Source organism: Coccinella septempunctata, chromosome 8 (genome assembly GCF_907165205.1).
Source record: "Coccinella septempunctata chromosome 8, icCocSept1.1, whole genome shotgun sequence".
In the NCBI taxonomy this organism is placed as follows: domain Eukaryota; kingdom Metazoa; phylum Arthropoda; class Insecta; order Coleoptera; family Coccinellidae; genus Coccinella; species Coccinella septempunctata.
In genome coordinates this window covers 17,384,605-17,390,604 of record NC_058196.1, presented here as the reverse complement: position 1 = coordinate 17,390,604, position 6,000 = coordinate 17,384,605, and positions in this window count along the sequence as shown.

Genomic DNA, 6,000 nt, shown 5'->3' with positions numbered 1-6,000 from the left:
TTTGTGGTTTATACATAACTGAGCACACTCAATAGAATATTGCTCAAATACGACGTTGAACACCTTATTTCTCGCTTATGCGTCGAAAACGGGGTATATGTCATAAGGCAAAAGTGATTCTCCCGGTGTCATTCACCCACTATATATGTTTGTCCAGTTTATGATGAAACATACTGTATAAACAAGTAATTGTTATGTACACTCGATAAATAATCGTCAGCCAGCAAGATGCCGGTGGAATATGCCTCAGTCGAACTGCATAAGGTGCAGCGAGCCAAAGGAAGCTGGTCACTGCCCTTGACTTTGGAAGCCTGACTGACGCAGAATCCACCACTATAAACGTGACTGACGTCCATTTTTACGTTCATTTTGATTAAAATAATCATTTTTCAACATTTCAAGTGAAGATGGGTCACTTGTCAATTTTCAGATTTTTCCGACCACTTCAACCGCCTGACTGACGATGTTTCCACCATCGGGAGAGTGACTGACGCCCATTTTCACTCATAATAATGAATAATTTACATTATTACAAAGTTTCACGTGGAGATCAATCACTTTTTTTTTATATTTTTCCGGCGAGTTCCACCGCCTCCCACGCCCACGCCCACCACGGTCGCGCTGACTGACTTTCGATTTCGAGTACAGTAATAGTGCAACTCTCTAATTAACCACATTTGAGTTACAGATAAATCACTAATAAAAAAGTGACACCACCTCCCGGACTATACGTTCATTACGTATAATACAAAGACAAACACACATTTTTACATACGTTTATGGATAGGAGAATTCAATGATAACACCGCAGCCTGTCAAAAGTGGCCGGAAGTAATTTTAATTAAATTAATGTTAATCAATATTCTAAAAAAAAATTTCGTTCACTTCGTTTTGAAATAAAATATCATCCGCATCATAGCATTGCATGTAAAGAATACTAAAATCCATAGCTGCCGTTGCACACTCGGCCGCAACTACCTCGCAGCCAGGTGTAAGCAGGTAACATTTCGATACGTTCATGAAGTACACGGATATTTTTGATATCAAATTAAAGCTAATTTTTTTCGAATAGGATGATGTATGGCTGCCTGTGAAGAAATAGCCGCAAGTTAGATCTGCCATCTGTTAAAATAGCGAGATATCCGAAATAAAGTGAAAGAGATGGCGCGCAACGCCACTTGTTAGATGAGCATGGTGGATGCCAGCCGTGTGAATATTCAAGGCCATTGCGTATGCGTCGATAGATAGGGTTCTTAGCCGGCGGTTCGAACAATAGTAGGAACGACTTAACATAAACAAAATTATAACTATGTAATGAATATTATGAAAAAAAACTTATAGTATTAAGAGATTTATTTTATAATAAAAAATAGTTTATTCATCAAGTACAAATGTAATTAAATCTGACGAATTTTTTTTCGTGTTTCTTCAAAATCAGTCTCTTGAATCAAGTTATATTTTATATCAGTGTATTACATTATTTAGTCCAAGTCCGATTCCTCGCTGTTTTCACAATCGCAGTTGTCACTATGGTCGTCGCAATCAGAGTTTTTTCATAATCTGAAAATGTGTTAGCTCAATTACATAATACATTTTCAACACATATCGGAGTTGAACTTTCCAGAAACCATGTTGGTTTCAGGGCACCATCCAGAAGAAGCCAACCATTTATTCTCCACACTAAACTTCAAACAGTGGTACTTAGTAACATTGAGTAACATCGAATTGACGAAAATCGTCCGTAGCACCTTTTGTTTTAATGACTTCCAACACGATAAAATGTGGGTTGAAACAAACCCTTTGATTTTTTTTATAAATTTTTCATTATTCTCATTTGCCGTATACATCTTGTTGAACATGATAAGTCCAGTGTCTTTGGAATGAACTGTGCATGGTGAGACTTATCATCTTTTAAAAAATTCATAAGAAGAATTCCAATTTATTTGGACCTTATTCTTATTAGAATCTATTATATGCATTGCGCCCGAAATCTCAATATTCGTATAGCGCCCGACGAAGGGTTAATACATAAATAATATCAACAGCGTTGTGTACAACGAGCTCCAACACGTGGTTATAATATAAGAATAATTCAGCTGCACTGTTGAGAACCCTAAGACTCGTTTGACACGGGAAAACAACCGGATGAAAAATTATTCATAGGGTTTTATCCCGAGGGTAGGGTGGGCACATCCAGCTCTCGAATCTCGTGGCGATAAGCGCCGCCGAAAGTGCAATCCTGTTGTTTTCCAGTGCGAAGCTAAACCGGAATACTTGTGAAAGATCCCATTATATCAGTAGATATAATTCGGAACATCGGGTAAAAACCCGATTTTGCGAAATGAGTCTAACTCTCTCTTACTTTATTTCGGATATCTCGCTATTTTAACAGATGGCAGATCTAACTTGCGGCTATTTTTTCACAGGCAGCCATACATCATCCTATTCGAAAAAAAATTAGCTTTAATTTGATATCAAAAACATCCGTGTACGTCATGAACGTAGAAATACATCGAAATGTTACCTGCGCTGCGTTACCTGGCTGCGAGGTAGTTGCGGCCCAGTGTGCAACGGCTGCTATGGATTTTAGTATTCTTTACATGCATTGCTATGATGTGGATGATATTTTATTTCAAAACGGAGTGAACGAAATTTTTCTTGGAATATTGATTAACATTAATTTAATTAAAATTACTTGCGGCCACTTTTGACAGGCTGCGTCATTGTATTCTCCTATCCATAAACGTATGTAAAAATGTGTGTTTGTCTCTGTACGTAATGAACGTAGTAATTCTGCAGTCGGATCTTAGACTATCATTATGATGTCTTCCGAGAATCCTTCAACCATTTTCAGCATTTGTTGCATTTGTTTTTTGATAGATGCGAAGAATTTCAAATCTTCCATGTAAAGGAGATGATTCAGTTTCATCGTAGTTCTACTACCGCTCTTGATGGCAGATCCGTAGTCCGTAGAATTCAATCTATGAGACAAGGGATTCAGGGCCATGCAGAACCACAGAGGGCTCAGCGAATCTCCTTGGAAAATTCCGCGTCTTATATTGGAATAGGTCCTGTTGTATTGAAGCCATCTGCTTCTTTCATTTGAAGACTAGTTCGCCAGGTTGAAATGGCGTTTTTTAGGAACAATATTGGGATCCACCTTGTAAATCACCAAAATCGTCAAGAGCCATTCGTGAGGTATGGAATCAAATGATTTTTGGTAGTCTTTGTGCGTGATTATTGTAAAACGCAAGGTATAACTTAACCATCAAGTGGGGGTAATCTAACCGAAATCCTTAACCATCGATTGTAAAACCGGACGATAGTGTGCATAATATACCTGAAGTTATTTGGCATAATGTTGGAATAATAATCAGATTAGTCCTTATGGTATGTTATTGAGATTCAATAAATGCTTTTAAGAATGCAAGGGTGAAAAAAGAAGCGAATATAAAAACGGAATATGAAGCCATCCTCAATTTACGTGTGCAAAAACATTCATCTCCAGTTACCAAGAGGCCATTGTTTGATTTCAGTGCCTCACGATTATGCATTTATTTCATTTGATGCACTTGTTATAGAATTAACGCTTCAACTGTAACAGTGAATTATGGATAAACCTTCATCCTTCATGCAAAAGAAGTTGTTGTTTTCTCGACGCATTTTTAGTATAAATTTATTATAATCTGTCATCAGTCTTCTTCAATATGATGTAGAAGAAGAGCCTGTAGATGCTTATTCGTGTAATATTCATTGATTGAATCTTTACCTATCGACAACAAAACTTAATTGCAAAATATGTTTGAATCCGTTTTCAATAACAGTTAATTATTGTAGCCATATTCGACACAATGGATGAAAACATTCAATTCGGGTTTTTCGAAGCGATCTGTCAGAGAAACACTCAACCAGCAGGTCGAGGTGAAATTTCTTTATCGGGTGAAACTTGATTTATCGAGAACTCCAAAAACTCAGTAGGTCATGTACACGCGGCGTTTTCTGACAATTTATGCTAAGAGATAGGAGAAAAAACTGCACTCTTAGGGTGACCGGCCACCGAATGCGAAGCTGAGCGTTTTCAATGCTAAATGACGATCTACGTCACTCGATTCGTAGCTTCTCAATTACAGGGTGGCCATTTGAAAACGAAACAGACGAGATTACAGACGAAATAAATTTTTTCGATAGAAATGCTCGGACAGGTCGATTTCTGTTTCGAGGGGGACAACTTAAGATGTAGGTTACGGACGCATAGCGCTTCAACCCTTGCTACTACAACCCTCACTCCCAATTTTTGAATAGGGAAGATGAGGTGAGTGATACCTCATTTGAAAGGTATTTTTATACTGATTTCAGCACAGTAATTGTTTTTTCATTTTATGCATTAGTTCTCGAAATATTCTTAACTAAGTATTTGAAAATGAAGAGGTGATTTCATGGCACTTGTAGTGTTTTTTTGTGAAAAATCGACATTTCAATCATCCTCATTCAGTTCCTGAACCAATCGTATCTTATAAGAAATTTATGTTGTAAGGATTTTAACGATTGCTGTGCGTTGACATTGAACATTTTATTAGTACTAAAGGTCCGATCCATTTCTACATGACCTAAGACAGCCTCGTCCCTCGCTTCGTCTCATACACCATTTTTGTTTCCGACTGAACCAGTAGCGTCAAGTTTGTCAACCAGTTGCATAAAGTGGATACATATTTTCCAGAATGTCGTTCACGGACCACCCTGTATGTCTTGAAAGATTGACTAAACGTTCATTTCATCGTGGAAAATAGGGAAAACTTTCCAATATTGGAATCACCAGTCTGTTCGTTTTGCTCATTTACACTTAACGAGTTTTCAGAGAAGAAAAAAAAATGCGTTTTTTTCTCGTTTTGATCTTTTCAAATCTGCAATTAGTTTTTCTTTACCACGAAGAGAGGCTCACTCGAAGTGAGCTGCTTGTGTAATATCACACTAGTAGGGAACCTCAACGGATCTTTCCGATATTGATCCCAATCGAAATCTAACCATTCAGTTTTTTTTTCACCTATTGAGCTATAGACAAATAAAAGTGCCCTGCTAATGTAATATCACCTCAACGGATAACAAAAAAAATCACAAGTGAAAACTAGGGATTTCAAATTGCTTCTTAAAAACAAATCTATACTATTTAAATCTGTAACTCGATTTCGATTTAATGACTTTTTCTTCAGAGTACCGACATTTGATATATACCAGTCTCCTGTCAGTCCATGTGACTCGACTCAGCTTCATGATGAGTCTGACTGACAACAGTGAATCAAGTTTTGAAACTGATTAAATATACAGGTTGTTTCACAAAAAGTTGACCCCGTCTCTAGGATAGGTAGAAAACTGAAAAATAATTGGGGTTTTCCAGTAAAAAAATTTCGTAACAGCATCCGTATTCAAATTGAAGGGCGTTGAAGAAAAAAAAATATTACAAGACTGTTGAGCCCTACATCCCAATTTTTTAACATGTCGTTTTATCGATGGTGCAAAAATATTTTGATTCACATAATGCATACTATATTTCATAATAATAATTAATAACTTCACCATTACCGACCATTACTTTATACTAGCATCGGTTATTACTTCATAAATTTCAAATCAAAATATTCCAAAACGGTTCCCACTATCGAGTTTCACCAAGAGTACCATTTAGGTGTAAAATTTAATGATGTTTAATTAAGTTCACTTGAAATTATAAACGACTAGGTACTAGAAGTCCACTATAGTTTTTTCAAAGAAACAATGGTCTGATAGTACCGGTCAGAAAATCTACAGTGAAGCAAAGCTTCCTTATTGTTTTTCATTCGAAGGTAATAATATATATATATATATTCTTCTGAAAAAGAGTGTTACAAACTTTTACAATCTGAAAATAACAATGAAGCGGGTGTAAAGAAATGTAATAATATACAGGCTGGTCCAGATCGTAACCAAGAAATTTTAACCACGTATTCTACATCAAAAATAAGCCAT